Source organism: Oncorhynchus kisutch, unplaced genomic scaffold (assembly GCF_002021735.2).
Source record: "Oncorhynchus kisutch isolate 150728-3 unplaced genomic scaffold, Okis_V2 Okis01b-Okis20b_hom, whole genome shotgun sequence".
Taxonomy (NCBI): Eukaryota; Metazoa; Chordata; class Actinopteri; order Salmoniformes; family Salmonidae; genus Oncorhynchus; species Oncorhynchus kisutch.
Genome location: NW_022261978.1, coordinates 10,107,837 through 10,124,745, shown reverse-complemented (window position 1 = coordinate 10,124,745; position 16,909 = coordinate 10,107,837). Strand labels below are relative to the sequence as shown.

The 16,909-nt window shown below is 43.3% G+C and overlaps 18 non-coding genes across 18 annotated transcripts; all 18 read left to right on the top strand.

Annotated features, from left to right (window-relative positions):
* Positions 1-200: 200 nt before the first annotated feature.
* Positions 201-282, top strand: trnal-uag (transfer RNA leucine (anticodon UAG)). The gene has a single exon. It is a non-coding gene; the product is annotated as a tRNA-Leu (tRNA).
* Positions 283-1,017: 735 nt separating this feature from the next.
* On the top strand, positions 1,018-1,099 carry trnal-uag (transfer RNA leucine (anticodon UAG)). The gene has a single exon. It is a non-coding gene; the product is annotated as a tRNA-Leu (tRNA).
* A 735-nt stretch (positions 1,100-1,834) lies between these two features.
* On the top strand, positions 1,835-1,916 carry trnal-uag (transfer RNA leucine (anticodon UAG)). Its single transcript has one exon. It is a non-coding gene; the product is annotated as a tRNA-Leu (tRNA).
* Positions 1,917-2,651: 735 nt separating this feature from the next.
* trnal-uag (transfer RNA leucine (anticodon UAG)) lies at positions 2,652-2,733 on the top strand. The gene has a single exon. It is a non-coding gene; the product is annotated as a tRNA-Leu (tRNA).
* Positions 2,734-3,468: 735 nt separating this feature from the next.
* On the top strand, positions 3,469-3,550 carry trnal-uag (transfer RNA leucine (anticodon UAG)). Its single transcript has one exon. It is a non-coding gene; the product is annotated as a tRNA-Leu (tRNA).
* A 735-nt stretch (positions 3,551-4,285) lies between these two features.
* Positions 4,286-4,367, top strand: trnal-uag (transfer RNA leucine (anticodon UAG)). Its single transcript has one exon. It is a non-coding gene; the product is annotated as a tRNA-Leu (tRNA).
* Positions 4,368-5,102: 735 nt separating this feature from the next.
* On the top strand, positions 5,103-5,184 carry trnal-uag (transfer RNA leucine (anticodon UAG)). Its single transcript has one exon. It is a non-coding gene; the product is annotated as a tRNA-Leu (tRNA).
* Positions 5,185-5,919: 735 nt separating this feature from the next.
* trnal-uag (transfer RNA leucine (anticodon UAG)) lies at positions 5,920-6,001 on the top strand. The gene has a single exon. It is a non-coding gene; the product is annotated as a tRNA-Leu (tRNA).
* Positions 6,002-6,736: 735 nt separating this feature from the next.
* trnal-uag (transfer RNA leucine (anticodon UAG)) lies at positions 6,737-6,818 on the top strand. The gene has a single exon. It is a non-coding gene; the product is annotated as a tRNA-Leu (tRNA).
* A 734-nt stretch (positions 6,819-7,552) lies between these two features.
* On the top strand, positions 7,553-7,634 carry trnal-uag (transfer RNA leucine (anticodon UAG)). Its single transcript has one exon. It is a non-coding gene; the product is annotated as a tRNA-Leu (tRNA).
* A 734-nt stretch (positions 7,635-8,368) lies between these two features.
* trnal-uag (transfer RNA leucine (anticodon UAG)) lies at positions 8,369-8,450 on the top strand. The gene has a single exon. It is a non-coding gene; the product is annotated as a tRNA-Leu (tRNA).
* A 2,367-nt stretch (positions 8,451-10,817) lies between these two features.
* On the top strand, positions 10,818-10,899 carry trnal-aag (transfer RNA leucine (anticodon AAG)). The gene has a single exon. It is a non-coding gene; the product is annotated as a tRNA-Leu (tRNA).
* A 733-nt stretch (positions 10,900-11,632) lies between these two features.
* Positions 11,633-11,714, top strand: trnal-aag (transfer RNA leucine (anticodon AAG)). The gene has a single exon. It is a non-coding gene; the product is annotated as a tRNA-Leu (tRNA).
* Positions 11,715-13,265: 1,551 nt separating this feature from the next.
* trnal-aag (transfer RNA leucine (anticodon AAG)) lies at positions 13,266-13,347 on the top strand. Its single transcript has one exon. It is a non-coding gene; the product is annotated as a tRNA-Leu (tRNA).
* A 736-nt stretch (positions 13,348-14,083) lies between these two features.
* trnal-aag (transfer RNA leucine (anticodon AAG)) lies at positions 14,084-14,165 on the top strand. Its single transcript has one exon. It is a non-coding gene; the product is annotated as a tRNA-Leu (tRNA).
* Positions 14,166-14,901: 736 nt separating this feature from the next.
* trnal-aag (transfer RNA leucine (anticodon AAG)) lies at positions 14,902-14,983 on the top strand. Its single transcript has one exon. It is a non-coding gene; the product is annotated as a tRNA-Leu (tRNA).
* A 734-nt stretch (positions 14,984-15,717) lies between these two features.
* trnal-aag (transfer RNA leucine (anticodon AAG)) lies at positions 15,718-15,799 on the top strand. Its single transcript has one exon. It is a non-coding gene; the product is annotated as a tRNA-Leu (tRNA).
* A 734-nt stretch (positions 15,800-16,533) lies between these two features.
* On the top strand, positions 16,534-16,615 carry trnal-aag (transfer RNA leucine (anticodon AAG)). The gene has a single exon. It is a non-coding gene; the product is annotated as a tRNA-Leu (tRNA).
* The last annotated feature ends 294 nt before the right edge of the window (positions 16,616-16,909 follow it).

Sequence of the window (16,909 nt, the reverse complement as noted above, 5' to 3'; positions counted from 1 at the left end):
TAAGTTTATATGATGGAAGAAAGAGCAACATCAGATAAATTAAGATTTTTAAAAAGAGAATCAAAAAAGATGAAGGACGCAAGAGCAACATGAGATACATAAAGATTTTAAAGAAGAAAATGAAAAAGAAGACTTCAATACAAGGGAGTGCAGACGCTCTAGGTAACTGACGAGAAAGTGTGAATATTTAGCCAGAGCTGGGTAGTGTGGCCGAGCGGTCTAAGGCGCTGGATTTAGGCTCCAGTCTCTAAGGAGGCGTGGGTTCAAATCCCACCACTGCCATCTTTATTGAGTTTGTTTGCGCAAGCTATCACATGTTCTGCTTTATTTCAGGGTTTTTACTTTCATGTCGCCCATGCAAGGGAGAATAGAAGCAATGTTGTGTGTCACGGATGGGGTTCCAACTCAATAGTGTAGTCCATCGCCTCAACCAACCAGCCACCAATTCCTGTGCCCCCGCGGTGGCAGTTGCACCTCCTACCGGTGGTTGTTCACGTCAAATCCTTGATTGGAAAAAAGGAAAGTTGTGATGGTCTGTGCGACGACCCAGCAGTCCATTTTAACAGTTGGTACTGTGGCCGAGCTGTCCAGAGAACTGGATTTAAGGACCCAGTCTTTCGGAGGTGTCGGTTCAAAGTCCACCGCTGCAACTTTTTCTCAACAGAAAACTGTAATGTAATTTCAAAAAGGCCACCAAGGACACCGGACAAATAAAGGGAATCCAGCCTTTACCCTAATTCCCACGTCTGTTATTGCAATTATCTGCCGTGTTTTTCTAATTCAATCTGCTTCAGACATAAAAGCAGAAACTAATTGTAAGTTTATATGATGGAAGAAAGAGCAACATCAGATAAATTAAGATTTTTAAAAAGAGAATCAAAAAAAGATGAAGGACGCAAGAGCAACATGAGATACATAAAGATTTTAAAGAAGAAAATGAAAAAGAAGACTTAAATACAAGGGAGTGCAGACGCTCTAGGTAACTGACGAGAAAGTGTGAATATTTAGCCAGAGCTGGGTAGTGTGGCCGAGCGGTCTAAGGCGCTGGATTTAGGCTCCAGTCTCTAAGGAGGCGTGGGTTCAAATCCCACCACTGCCATCTTTATTGAGTTTGTTTGCGCAAGCTATCACATGTTCTGCTTTATTTCAGGGTTTTTACTTTCATGTCGCCCATGCAAGGGAGAATAGAAGCAATGTTGTGTGTCACGGATGGGGTTCCAACTCAATAGTGTAGTCCATCGCCTCAACCAACCAGCCACCAATTCCTGTGCCCCCGCGGTGGCAGTTGCACCTCCTACCGGTGGTTGTTCATGTCAAATCCTTTATTGGAAAAAAGGAAAGTTGTGATGGTCTGTGCGACGACCCAGCAGTCCATTTTAACAGTTGGTACTGTGGCCGAGCTGTCCAGAGAACTGGATTTAAGGACCCAGTCTTTCGGAGGTGTCGGTTCAAAGTCCACCGCTGCAACTTTTTCTCAACAGAAAACTGTAATGTAATTTCAAAAAGGCCACCAAGGACACCGGACAAATAAAGGGAATCCAGCCTTTACCCTAATTCCCACGTCTGTTATTGCAATTATCTGCCGTGTTTTTCTAATTCAATCTGCTTCAGACATAAAAGCAGAAACTAATTGTAAGTTTATATGATGGAAGAAAGAGCAACATCAGATAAATTAAGATTTTTAAAAAGAGAATCAAAAAAAGATGAAGGACGCAAGAGCAACATGAGATACATAAAGATTTTAAAGAAGAAAATGAAAAAGAAGACTTAAATACAAGGGAGTGCAGACGCTCTAGGTAACTGACGAGAAAGTGTGAATATTTAGCCAGAGCTGGGTAGTGTGGCCGAGCGGTCTAAGGCGCTGGATTTAGGCTCCAGTCTCTAAGGAGGCGTGGGTTCAAATCCCACCACTGCCATCTTTATTGAGTTTGTTTGCGCAAGCTATCACATGTTCTGCTTTATTTCAGGGTTTTTACTTTCATGTCGCCCATGCAAGGGAGAATAGAAGCAATGTTGTGTGTCACGGATGGGGTTCCAACTCAATAGTGTAGTCCATCGCCTCAACCAACCAGCCACCAATTCCTGTGCCCCCGCGGTGGCAGTTGCACCTCCTACCGGTGGTTGTTCACGTCAAATCCTTGATTGGAAAAAAGGAAAGTTGTGATGGTCTGTGCGACGACCCAGCAGTCCATTTTAACAGTTGGTACTGTGGCCGAGCTGTCCAGAGAACTGGATTTAAGGACCCAGTCTTTCGGAGGTGTCGGTTCAAAGTCCACCGCTGCAACTTTTTCTCAACAGAAAACTGTAATGTAATTTCAAAAAGGCCACCAAGGACACCGGACAAATAAAGGGAATCCAGCCTTTACCCTAATTCCCACGTCTGTTATTGCAATTATCTGCCGTGTTTTTCTAATTCAATCTGCTTCAGACATAAAAGCAGAAACTAATTGTAAGTTTATATGATGGAAGAAAGAGCAACATCAGATAAATTAAGATTTTTAAAAAGAGAATCAAAAAAAGATGAAGGACGCAAGAGCAACATGAGATACATAAAGATTTTAAAGAAGAAAATGAAAAAGAAGACTTAAATACAAGGGAGTGCAGACGCTCTAGGTAACTGACGAGAAAGTGTGAATATTTAGCCAGAGCTGGGTAGTGTGGCCGAGCGGTCTAAGGCGCTGGATTTAGGCTCCAGTCTCTAAGGAGGCGTGGGTTCAAATCCCACCACTGCCATCTTTATTGAGTTTGTTTGCGCAAGCTATCACATGTTCTGCTTTATTTCAGGGTTTTTACTTTCATGTCGCCCATGCAAGGGAGAAAAGAAGCAATGTTGTGTGTCACGGATGGGGTTCCAACTCAATAGTGTAGTCCATCGCCTCAACCAACCAGCCACCAATTCCTGTGCCCCCGCGGTGGCAGTTGCACCTCCTACCGGTGGTTGTTCACGTCAAATCCTTGATTGGAAAAAAGGAAAGTTGTGATGGTCTGTGCGACGACCCAGCAGTCCATTTTAACAGTTGGTACTGTGGCCGAGCTGTCCAGAGAACTGGATTTAAGGACCCAGTCTTTCGGAGGTGTCGGTTCAAAGTCCACCGCTGCAACTTTTTCTCAACAGAAAACTGTAATGTAATTTCAAAAAGGCCACCAAGGACACCGGACAAATAAAGGGAATCCAGCCTTTACCCTAATTCCCACGTCTGTTATTGCAATTATCTGCCGTGTTTTTCTAATTCAATCTGCTTCAGACATAAAAGCAGAAACTAATTGTAAGTTTATATGATGGAAGAAAGAGCAACATCAGATAAATTAAGATTTTTAAAAAGAGAATCAAAAAAAGATGAAGGACGCAAGAGCAACATGAGATACATAAAGATTTTAAAGAAGAAAATGAAAAAGAAGACTTCAATACAAGGGAGTGCAGACGCTCTAGGTAACTGACGAGAAAGTGTGAATATTTAGCCAGAGCTGGGTAGTGTGGCCGAGCGGTCTAAGGCGCTGGATTTAGGCTCCAGTCTCTAAGGAGGCGTGGGTTCAAATCCCACCACTGCCATCTTTATTGAGTTTGTTTGCACAAGCTATCACATGTTCTGCTTTATTTCAGGGTTTTTACTTTCATGTCGCCCATGCAAGGGAGAATAGAAGCAATGTTGTGTGTCACGGATGGGGTTCCAACTCAATAGTGTAGTCCATCGCCTCAACCAACCAGCCACCAATTCCTGTGCCCCCGCGGTGGCAGTTGCACCTCCTACCGGTGGTTGTTCATGTCAAATCCTTTATTGGAAAAAAGGAAAGTTGTGATGGTTTGTGCGACGACCCAGCAGTCCATTTTAACAGTTGGTACTGTGGCCGAGCTGTCCAGAGAACTGGATTTAAGGACCCAGTCTTTCGGAGGTGTCGGTTCAAAGTCCACCGCTGCAACTTTTTCTCAACAGAAAACTGTAATGTAATTTCAAAAAGGCCACCAAGGACACCGGACAAATAAAGGGAATCCAGCCTTTACCCTAATTCCCACGTCTGTTATTGCAATTATCTGCCGTGTTTTTCTAATTCAATCTGCTTCAGACATAAAAGCAGAAACTAATTGTAAGTTTATATGATGGAAGAAAGAGCAACATCAGATAAATTAAGATTTTTAAAAAGAGAATCAAAAAAAGATGAAGGACGCAAGAGCAACATGAGATACATAAAGATTTTAAAGAAGAAAATGAAAAAGAAGACTTCAATACAAGGGAGTGCAGACGCTCTAGGTAACTGACGAGAAAGTGTGAATATTTAGCCAGAGCTGGGTAGTGTGGCCGAGCGGTCTAAGGCGCTGGATTTAGGCTCCAGTCTCTAAGGAGGCGTGGGTTCAAATCCCACCACTGCCATCTTTATTGAGTTTGTTTGCGCAAGCTATCACATGTTCTGCTTTATTTCAGGGTTTTTACTTTCATGTCGCCCATGCAAGGGAGAATAGAAGCAATGTTGTGTGTCACGGATGGGGTTCCAACTCAATAGTGTAGTCCATCGCCTCAACCAACCAGCCACCAATTCCTGTGCCCCCGCGGTGGCAGTTGCACCTCCTACCGGTGGTTGTTCACGTCAAATCCTTGATTGGAAAAAAGGAAAGTTGTGATGGTCTGTGCGACGACCCAGCAGTCCATTTTAACAGTTGGTACTGTGGCCGAGCTGTCCAGAGAACTGGATTTAAGGACCCAGTCTTTCGGAGGTGTCGGTTCAAAGTCCACCGCTGCAACTTTTTCTCAACAGAAAACTGTAATGTAATTTCAAAAAGGCCACCAAGGACACCGGACAAATAAAGGGAATCCAGCCTTTACCCTAATTCCCACGTCTGTTATTGCAATTATCTGCCGTGTTTTTCTAATTCAATCTGCTTCAGACATAAAAGCAGAAACTAATTGTAAGTTTATATGATGGAAGAAAGAGCAACATCAGATAAATTAAGATTTTTAAAAAGAGAATCAAAAAAAGATGAAGGACGCAAGAGCAACATGAGATACATAAAGATTTTAAAGAAGAAAATGAAAAAGAAGACTTAAATACAAGGGAGTGCAGACGCTCTAGGTAACTGACGAGAAAGTGTGAATATTTAGCCAGAGCTGGGTAGTGTGGCCGAGCGGTCTAAGGCGCTGGATTTAGGCTCCAGTCTCTAAGGAGGCGTGGGTTCAAATCCCACCACTGCCATCTTTATTGAGTTTGTTTGCGCAAGCTATCACATGTTCTGCTTTATTTCAGGGTTTTTACTTTCATGTCGCCCATGCAAGGGAGAATAGAAGCAATGTTGTGTGTCACGGATGGGGTTCCAACTCAATAGTGTAGTCCATCGCCTCAACCAACCAGCCACCAATTCCTGTGCCCCCGCGGTGGCAGTTGCACCTCCTACCGGTGGTTGTTCATGTCAAATCCTTTATTGGAAAAAAGGAAAGTTGTGATGGTCTGTGCGACGACCCAGCAGTCCATTTTAACAGTTGGTACTGTGGCCGAGCTGTCCAGAGAACTGGATTTAAGGACCCAGTCTTTCGGAGGTGTCGGTTCAAAGTCCACCGCTGCAACTTTTTCTCAACAGAAAACTGTAATGTAATTTCAAAAAGGCCACCAAGGACACCGGACAAATAAAGGGAATCCAGCCTTTACCCTAATTCCCACGTCTGTTATTGCAATTATCTGCCGTGTTTTTCTAATTCAATCTGCTTCAGACATAAAAGCAGAAACTAATTCTAAGTTTATATGATGGAAGAAAGAGCAACATCAGATAAATTAAGATTTTTAAAAAGAGAATCAAAAAAAGATGAAGGACGCAAGAGCAACATGAGATACATAAAGATTTTAAAGAAGAAAATGAAAAAGAAGACTTAAATACAAGGGAGTGCAGACGCTCTAGGTAACTGACGAGAAAGTGTGAATATTTAGCCAGAGCTGGGTAGTGTGGCCGAGCGGTCTAAGGCGCTGGATTTAGGCTCCAGTCTCTAAGGAGGCGTGGGTTCAAATCCCACCACTGCCATCTTTATTGAGTTTGTTTGCGCAAGCTATCACATGTTCTGCTTTATTTCAGGGTTTTTACTTTCATGTCGCCCATGCAAGGGAGAATAGAAGCAATGTTGTGTGTCACGGATGGGGTTCCAACTCAATAGTGTAGTCCATCGCCTCAACCAACCAGCCACCAATTCCTGTGCCCCCGCGGTGGCAGTTGCACCTCCTACCGGTGGTTGTTCATGTCAAATCCTTTATTGGAAAAAAGGAAAGTTGTGATGGTTTGTGCGACGACCCAGCAGTCCATTTTAACAGTTGGTACTGTGGCCGAGCTGTCCAGAGAACTGGATTTAAGGACCCAGTCTTTCGGAGGTGTCGGTTCAAAGTCCACCGCTGCAACTTTTTCTCAACAGAAAACTGTAATGTAATTTCAAAAAGGCCACCAAGGACACCGGACAAATAAAGGGAATCCAGCCTTTACCCTAATTCCCACGTCTGTTATTGCAATTATCTGCCGTGTTTTTCTAATTCAATCTGCTTCAGACATAAAAGCAGAAACTAATTGTAAGTTTATATGATGGAAGAAAGAGCAACATCAGATAAATTAAGATTTTTAAAAAGAGAATCAAAAAAAGATGAAGGACGCAAGAGCAACATGAGATACATAAAGATTTTAAAGAAGAAAATGAAAAAGAAGACTTAAATACAAGGGAGTGCAGACGCTCTAGGTAACTGACGAGAAAGTGTGAATATTTAGCCAGAGCTGGGTAGTGTGGCCGAGCGGTCTAAGGCGCTGGATTTAGGCTCCAGTCTCTAAGGAGGCGTGGGTTCAAATCCCACCACTGCCATCTTTATTGAGTTTGTTTGCGCAAGCTATCACATGTTCTGCTTTATTTCAGGGTTTTTACTTTCATGTCGCCCATGCAAGGGAGAATAGAAGCAATGTTGTGTGTCACGGATGGGGTTCCAACTCAATAGTGTAGTCCATCGCCTCAACCAACCAGCCACCAATTCCTGTGCCCCCGCGGTGGCAGTTGCACCTCCTACCGGTGGTTGTTCATGTCAAATCCTTTATTGGAAAAAAGGAAAGTTGTGATGGTCTGTGCGACGACCCAGCAGTCCATTTTAACAGTTGGTACTGTGGCCGAGCTGTCCAGAGAACTGGATTTAAGGACCCAGTCTTTCGGAGGTGTCGGTTCAAAGTCCACCGCTGCAACTTTTTCTCAACAGAAAACTGTAATGTAATTTCAAAAAGGCCACCAAGGACACCGGACAAATAAAGGGAATCCAGCCTTTACCCTAATTCCCACGTCTGTTATTGCAATTATCTGCCGTGTTTTTCTAATTCAATCTGCTTCAGACATAAAAGCAGAAACTAATTCTAAGTTTATACGATGGAAGAAAGAGCAACATCAGATAAATTAAGATTTTTAAAAAGAGAATCAAAAAAAGATGAAGGACGCAAGAGCAACATGAGATACATAAAGATTTTAAAGAAGAAAATGAAAAAGAAGACTAAATACAAGGGAGTGCAGACGCTCTAGGTAACTGACGAGAAAGTGTGAATATTTAGCCAGAGCTGGGTAGTGTGGCCGAGCGGTCTAAGGCGCTGGATTTAGGCTCCAGTCTCTAAGGAGGCGTGGGTTCAAATCCCACCACTGCCATCTTTATTGAGTTTGTTTGCGCAAGCTATCACATGTTCTGCTTTATTTCAGGGTTTTTACTTTCATGTCGCCCATGCAAGGGAGAATAGAAGCAATGTTGTGTGTCACGGATGGGGTTCCAACTCAATAGTGTAGTCCATCGCCTCAACCAACCAGCCACCAATTCCTGTGCCCCCGCGGTGGCAGTTGCACCTCCTACCGGTGGTTGTTCATGTCAAATCCTTTATTGGAAAAAAGGAAAGTTGTGATGGTCTGTGCGACGACCCAGCAGTCCATTTTAACAGTTGGTACTGTGGCCGAGCTGTCCAGAGAACTGGATTTAAGGACCCAGTCTTTCGGAGGTGTCGGTTCAAAGTCCACCGCTGCAACTTTTTCTCAACAGAAAACTGTAATGTAATTTCAAAAAGGCCACCAAGGACACCGGACAAATAAAGGGAATCCAGCCTTTACCCTAATTCCCACGTCTGTTATTGCAATTATCTGCCGTGTTTTTCTAATTCAATCTGCTTCAGACATAAAAGCAGAAACTAATTGTAAGTTTATATGATGGAAGAAAGAGCAACATCAGATAAATTAAGATTTTTAAAAAGAGAATCAAAAAAAGATGAAGGACGCAAGAGCAACATGAGATACATAAAGATTTTAAAGAAGAAAATGAAAAAGAAGACTAAATACAAGGGAGTGCAGACGCTCTAGGTAACTGACGAGAAAGTGTGAATATTTAGCCAGAGCTGGGTAGTGTGGCCGAGCGGTCTAAGGCGCTGGATTTAGGCTCCAGTCTCTAAGGAGGCGTGGGTTCAAATCCCACCACTGCCATCTTTATTGAGTTTGTTTGCGCAAGCTATCACATGTTCTGCTTTATTTCAGGGTTTTTACTTTCATGTCGCCCATGCAAGGGAGAATAGAAGCAATGTTGTGTGTCACGGATGGGGTTCCAACTCAATAGTGTAGTCCATCGCCTCAACCAACCAGCCACCAATTCCTGTGCCCCCGCGGTGGCAGTTGCACCTCCTACCGGTGGTTGTTCATGTCAAATCCTTGATTGGAAAAAAGGAAAGTTGTGATGGTCTGTGCGACGACCCAGCAGTCCATTTTAACAGTTGGTACTGTGGCCGAGCTGTCCAGAGAACTGGATTTAAGGACCCAGTCTTTCGGAGGTGTCGGTTCAAAGTCCACCGCTGCAACTTTTTCTCAACAGAAAACTGTAATGTAATTTCAAAAAGGCCACCAAGGACACCGGACAAATAAAGGGAATCCAGCCTTTACCCTAATTCCCACGTCTGTTATTGCAATTATCTGCCGTGTTTTTCTAATTCAATCTGCTTCAGACATAAAAGCAGAAACTAATTCTAAGTTTATACGATGGAAGAAAGAGCAACATCAGATAAATTAAGATTTTTAAAAAGAGAATCAAAAAAAGATGAAGGACGCAAGAGCAACATGAGATACATAAAGATTTTAAAGAAGAAAATGAAAAAGAAGACTTAAATACAAGGGAGTGCAGACGCTCTAGGTAACTGACGAGAAAGTGTGAATAATTTAGCCAGAGCTGGGTAGTGTGGCCGAGCGGTCTAAGGCGCTGGATTAGGCTCCAGTCTCTAAGGAGGCGTGGGTTCAAATCCCACCACTGCCATCTTTATTGAGTTTGTTTGCGCAAGCTATCACATGTTCTGCTTTATTTCAGGGTTTTTACTTTCATGTCGCCCATGCAAGGGAGAAAAGAAGCAATGTTGTGTGTCACGGATGGGGTTCCAACTCAATAGTGTAGTCCATCGCCTCAACCAACCAGCCACCAATTCCTGTGCCCCCGCGGTGGCAGTTGCACCTCCTACCGGTGGTTGTTCACGTCAAATCCTTGATTGGAAAAAAGGAAAGTTGTGATGGTCTGTGCGACGACCCAGCAGTCCATTTTAACAGTTGGTACTGTGGCCGAGCTGTCCAGAGAACTGGATTTAAGGACCCAGTCTTTCGGAGGTGTCGGTTCAAAGTCCACCGCTGCAACTTTTTCTCAACAGAAAACTGTAATGTAATTTCAAAAAGGCCACCAAGGACACCGGACAAATAAAGGGAATCCAGCCTTTACCCTAATTCCCACGTCTGTTATTGCAATTATCTGCCGTGTTTTTCTAATTCAATCTGCTTCAGACATAAAAGCAGAAACTAATTCTAAGTTTATATGATGGAAGAAAGAGCAACATCAGATAAATTAAGATTTTTAAAAAGAGAATCAAAAAAAGATGAAGGACGCAAGAGCAACATGAGATACATAAAGATTTTAAAGAAGAAAATGAAAAAGAAGACTAAATACAAGGGAGTGCAGACGCTCTAGGTAACTGACGAGAAAGTGTGAATATTTAGCCAGAGCTGGGTAGTGTGGCCGAGCGGTCTAAGGCGCTGGATTAGGCTCCAGTCTCTAAGGAGGCGTGGGTTCAAATCCCACCACTGCCATCTTTATTGAGTTTGTTTGCGCAAGCTATCACATGTTCTGCTTTATTTCAGGGTTTTTACTTTCATGTCGCCCATGCAAGGGAGAATAGAAGCAATGTTGTGTGTCACGGATGGGGTTCCAACTCAATAGTGTAGTCCATCGCCTCAACCAACCAGCCACCAATTCCTGTGCCCCCGCGGTGGCAGTTGCACCTCCTACCGGTGGTTGTTCATGTCAAATCCTTTATTGGAAAAAAGGAAAGTTGTGATGGTCTGTGCGACGACCCAGCAGTCCATTTTAACAGTTGGTACTGTGGCCGAGCTGTCCAGAGAACTGGATTTAAGGACCCAGTCTTTCGGAGGTGTCGGTTCAAAGTCCACCGCTGCAACTTTTTCTCAACAGAAAACTGTAATGTAATTTCAAAAAGGCCACCAAGGACACCGGACAAATAAAGGGAATCCAGCCTTTACCCTAATTCCCACGTCTGTTATTGCAATTATCTGCCGTGTTTTTCTAATTCAATCTGCTTCAGACATAAAAGCAGAAACTAATTCTAAGTTTATATGATGGAAGAAAGAGCAACATCAGATAAATTAAGATTTTTAAAAAGAGAATCAAAAAAAGATGAAGGACGCAAGAGCAACATGAGATACATAAAGATTTTAAAGAAGAAAATGAAAAAGAAGACTAAAATACAAGGGAGTGCAGACGCTCTAGGTAACTGACGAGAAAGTGTGAATAATTTACCAGAGCTGGGTAGTGTGGCCGAGCGGTCTAAGGCGCTGGATTAAGGCTCCAGTCTCTAAGGAGGCGTGGGTTCAAATCCCACCACTGCCATCTTTATTGAGTTTGTTTGCGCAAGCTATCACATGTTCTGCTTTATTTCAGGGTTTTTACTTTCATGTCGCCCATGCAAGGGAGAAAAGAAGCAATGTTGTGTGTCACGGATGGGGTTCCAACTCAATAGTGTAGTCCATCGCCTCAACCAACCAGCCACCAATTCCTGTGCCCCCGCGGTGGCAGTTGCACCTCCTACCGGTGGTTGTTCACGTCAAATCCTTGATTGGAAAAAAGGAAAGTTGTGATGGTCTGTGCGACGACCCAGCAGTCCATTTTAACAGTTGGTACTGTGGCCGAGCTGTCCAGAGAACTGGATTTAAGGACCCAGTCTTTCGGAGGTGTCGGTTCAAAGTCCACCGCTGCAACTTTTTCTCAACAGAAAACTGTAATGTAATTTCAAAAAGGCCACCAAGGACACCGGACAAATAAAGGGAATCCAGCCTTTACCCTAATTCCCACGTCTGTTATTGCAATTATCTGCCGTGTTTTTCTAATTCAATCTGCTTCAGACATAAAAGCAGAAACTAATTGTAAGTTTATATGATGGAAGAAAGAGCAACATCAGATAAATTAAGATTTTTAAAAAGAGAATCAAAAAAGATGAAGGACGCAAGAGCAACATGAGATACATAAAGATTTTAAAGAAGAAAATGAAAAAGAAGACTAAATACAAGGGAGTGCAGACGCTCTAGGTAACTGACGAGAAAGTGTGAATAATTTACCAGAGCTGGGTAGTGTGGCCGAGCGGTCTAAGGCGCTGGATTAAGGCTCCAGTCTCTAAGGAGGCGTGGGTTCAAATCCCACCACTGCCATCTTTATTGAGTTTGTTTGCGCAAGCTATCACATGTTCTGCTTTATTTCAGGGTTTTTACTTTCATGTCGCCCATGCAAGGGAGAAAAGAAGCAATGTTGTGTGTCACGGATGGGGTTCCAACTCAATAGTGTAGTCCATCGCCTCAACCAACCAGCCACCAATTCCTGTGCCCCCGCGGTGGCAGTTGCACCTCCTACCGGTGGTTGTTCACGTCAAATCCTTGATTGGAAAAAAGGAAAGTTGTGATGGTCTGTGCGACGACCCAGCAGTCCATTTTAACAGTTGGTACTGTGGCCGAGCTGTCCAGAGAACTGGATTTAAGGACCCAGTCTTTCGGAGGTGTCGGTTCAAAGTCCACCGCTGCAACTTTTTCTCAACAGAAAACTGTAATGTAATTTCAAAAAGGCCACCAAGGACACCGGACAAATAAAGGGAATCCAGCCTTTACCCTAATTCCCACGTCTGTTATTGCAATTATCTGCCGTGTTTTTCTAATTCAATCTGCTTCAGACATAAAAGCAGAAACTAATTGTAAGTTTATATGATGGAAGAAAGAGCAACATCAGATAAATTAAGATTTTTAAAAAGAGAATCAAAAAAAGATGAAGGACGCAAGAGCAACATGAGATACATAAAGATTTTAAAGAAGAAAATGAAAAAGAAGACTAAATACAAGGGAGTGCAGACGCTCTAGGTAACTGACGAGAAAGTGTGAATAATTTAGCCAGAGCTGGGTAGTGTGGCCGAGCGGTCTAAGGCGCTGGATTAGGCTCCAGTCTCTAAGGAGGCGTGGGTTCAAATCCCACCACTGCCATCTTTATTGAGTTTGTTTGCGCAAGCTATCACATGTTCTGCTTTATTTCAGGGTTTTTACTTTCATGTCGCCCATGCAAGGGAGAAAAGAAGCAATGTTGTGTGTCACGGATGGGGTTCCAACTCAATAGTGTAGTCCATCGCCTAACCAACCAGCCACCAAGTCCTGTGCCCCCACGGTGGCAGTTGCACCTCCTACCGGTGGTTGTTCATGTCAAATCCTTGATTGGAAAAAAGGAAAGTTGTGATGGTCTGTGTGATGACCCAGCAGTCCATTTTAACAATGGGTACTGTGGCCGAGCTGTCCAGAGAACTGGATTTAAGGACCCAGTCTTTCGGGAGGTGTCGGTTCAAAGTCCACCGCTGCAACTTTTTCTCAACAGAAAACTGTAATGTAATTTCAAACAAGGCCACCAAGGACACCGGACAAATAAAGGGAATCCAGCCTTTACCCTAATTCCCACGTCTGTTATTGCAATTATCTGCCGTGTTTTTCTAATTCAATCTGCTTCAGACATAAAAGCAGAAACTAATTCTAAGTTTATACGATGGAAGAAAGAGCAACATCAGATAAATTAAGATTTTTAAAAAGAGAATCAAAAAAGATGAAGGACGCAAGAGCAACATGAGATACATAAAGATTTTAAAGAAGAAAATGAAAAAGAAGACTAAAATACAAGGAAGTGCAGACGCTCTAGGTAACTGACGAGAAAGTGTGAATAATTTACCAGAGCTGGGTAGTGTGGCCGAGCGGTCTAAGGCGCTGGATTAAGGCTCCAGTCTCTAAGGAGGCGTGGGTTCAAATCCCACCACTGCCATCTTTATTGAGTTTGTTTGCGCAAGCTATCACATGTTCTGCTTTATTTCAGGGTTTTTACTTTCATGTCGCCCATGCAAGGGAGAAAAGAAGCAATGTTGTGTGTCCCGGATGGGGTTCCAACTCAATAGTGTAGTCCATCGCCTTAACCAACCAGCCACCAAGTCCTGTGCCCCCGCGGTGGCAGTTGCACCTCCTACCGGTGGTTGTTCACGTCAAATCCTTGATTGGAAAAAAGGAAAGTTGTGATGGTCTGTGTGATGACCAAGCAGTCCATTTTAACAATGGGTACTGTGGCCGAGCTGTCCAGAGAACTGGATTTAAGGACCCAGTCTTTCGGGAGGTGTCGGTTCAAAGTCCACCGCTGCAACTTTTTCTCAACAGAAAACTGTAATGTAATTTCAAACAAGGCCACCAAGGACACCGGACAAATAAAGGGAATCCAGCCTTGACCCAAATTCCCACGTCTGTTATTGCAATTATCTGCCGTGTTTTTCTAATTCAATCTGCTTCAGACATAAAAGCAGAAACTAATTGTAAGTTTATATGATGGAAGAAAGAGCAACATCAGATAAATTAAGATTTTTAAAAAGAGAATCAAAAAAGATGAAGGACGCAAGAGCAACATGAGATACATAAAGATTTTAAAGAAGAAAATGAAAAAGAAGACTAAAATACAAGGGAGTGCAGACGCTCTAGGTAACTGACGAGAAAGTGTGAATAATTTACCAGAGCTGGGTAGTGTGGCCGAGCGGTCTAAGGCGCTGGATTAAGGCTCCAGTCTCTAAGGAGGCGTGGGTTCAAATCCCACCACTGCCATCTTTATTGAGTTTGTTTGCGCAAGCTATCACATGTTCTGCTTTATTTCAGGGTTTTTACTTTCATGTCGCCCATGCAAGGGAGAAAAGAAGCAATGTTGTGTGTCACGGATGGGGTTCCAACTCAATAGTGTAGTCCATCGCCTTAACCAACCAGCCACCAAGTCCTGTGCCCCCGCGGTGGCAGTTGCACCTCCTACCGGTGGTTGTTCACGTCAAATCCTTGATTGGAAAAAAGGAAAGTTGTGATGGTCTGTGTGATGACCAAGCAGTCCATTTTAACAATGGGTACTGTGGCCGAGCTGTCCAGAGAACTGGATTTAAGGACCCAGTCTTTCGGGATGTGTCGGTTCAAAGTCCACCGCTGCAACTTTTTCTCAACAGAAAACTGTAATGTAATTTCAAACAAGGCCACCAAGGACACCGGACAAATAAAGGGAATCCAGCCTTGACCCAAATTCCCACGGCTGTTATTGCAATTATCTGCCGTGTTTTTCTAATTCAATCTGCTTCAGACATAAAAGCAGAAACTAATTGTAAGTGTATATGATGGAAGAAAGAGCAACATCAGATAAATTAAGATTTTTAAAAAGAGAATCAAAAAAGATGAGGGACGCAAGAGCAACATGAGATACATAAAGATTTTAAAGAAGAAAATGAAAAAGAAGACTAAAATACAAGGGAGTGCAGACGCTCTAGGTAACTGACGAGAAAGTGTGAATAATTTACCAGAGCTGGGTAGTGTGGCCGAGTGGTCTAAGGCGCTGGATTAAGGCTCCAGTCTCTAAGGAGGCGTGGGTTCAAATCCCACCACTGCCATCTTTATTGAGTTTGTTTGCGCAAGCTATCACATGTTCTGCTTTATTTCAGGGTTTTTACTTTCATGTCGCCCATGCAAGGGAGAAAAGAAGCAATGTTGTGTGTCACGGATGGGGTTCCAACTCAATAGTGTAGTCCATCGCCTCAACCAACCAGCCACCAATTCCTGTGCCCCCACGGTGGCAGTTGCACCTCCTACCGGTGGTTGTTCACGTCAAATCCTTGATTGGAAAAAAGGAATGTTGTGATGGTCTGCGCGACGACCCAGCAGTCCATTTTAACAGTTGGTACTGTGGCCGAGCTGTCCAGAGAACTGGATTTAAGGACCCAGTCTTTCGGAGGTGTCGGTTCAAAGTCCACGCTGCAACTTTCTCTCAACAGAAAACTGTAATGTAATTTCAAAAAGGCCACCAAGGACACCGGACAAATAATGGGAATCCAGACTTTACCCTAATTCCCACCTCTGTTATTGCAATTATCTGTCGTGTTTTTCTAATTCAATCTGCTTCATACATAAAAGCAGAAACTAATTCTAAGTTTATACGATGGAAGAAAGAGCAACATCAGATAAATTAAGATTTTTAAAAAGAGAATCAAAAAAAGATGAAGGACGCAAGAGCAACATGAGATACATAAAGATTTTAAAGAAGAAAATGAAAAAGAAGACTAAAATACAAGGGAGTGCAGACGCTCTAGGTAACTGACGAGAAAGTGTGAATAATTTACCAGAGCTGGGTAGTGTGGCCGAGTGGTCTAAGGCGCTGGATTAAGGCTCCAGTCTCTAAGGAGGCGTGGGTTCAAATCCCACCACTGCCATCTTTATTGAGTTTGTTTGCGCAAGCTATCACATGTTCTGCTTTATTTCAGGGTTTTTACTTTCATGTCGCCCATGCAAGGGAGAAAAGAAGCAATGTTGTGTGTCACGGATGGGGTTCCAACTCAATAGTGTAGTCCATCGCCTCAACCAACCAGCCACCAATTCCTGTGCCCCCACGGTGGCAGTTGCACCTCCTACCGGTGGTTGTTCACGTCAAATCCTTGATTGGAAAAAAGGAATGTTGTGATGGTCTGCGCGACGACCCAGCAGTCCATTTTAACAGTTGGTACTGTGGCCGAGCTGTCCAGAGAACTGGATTTAAGGACCCAGTCTTTCGGAGGTGTCGGTTCAAAGTCCACGCTGCAACTTTCTCTCAACAGAAAACTGTAATGTAATTTCAAAAAGGCCACCAAGGACACCGGACAAATAATGGGAATCCAGACTTTACCCTAATTCCCACCTCTGTTATTGCAATTATCTGTCGTGTTTTTCTAATTCAATCTGCTTCATACATAAAAGCAGAAACTAATTCTAAGTTTATACGATGGAAGAAAGAGCAACATCAGATAAATTAAGATTTTTAAAAAGAGAATCAAAAAAAGATGAAGGACGCAAGAGCAACATGAGATACATAAAGATTTTAAAGAAGAAAATGAAAAAGAAGACTAAAATACAAGGGAGTGCAGACGCTCTAGGTAACTGACGAGAAAGTGTGAATAATTTACCAGAGCTGGGTAGTGTGGCCGAGCGGTCTAAGGCGCTGGATTAAGGCTCCAGTCTCTAAGGAGGCGTGGGTTCAAATCCCACCACTGCCATCTTTATTGAGTTTGTTTGCGCAAGCTATCACATGTTCTGCTTTATTTCAGGGTTTTTACTTTCATGTCGCCCATGCAAGGGAGAAAAGAAGCAATGTTGTGTGTCCCGGATGGGGTTCTAACTCAATAGTGTAGTCCATCGCCTTAACCAACCAGCCACCAAGTCCTGTGCCCCCACGGTGGCAGTTGCACCTCCTACCGGTGGTTGTTCATGTCAAATCCTTGATTGGAAAAAAGGAAAGTTGTGATGGTCTGTGTGATGACCAAGCAGTCCATTTTAACAATGGGTACTGT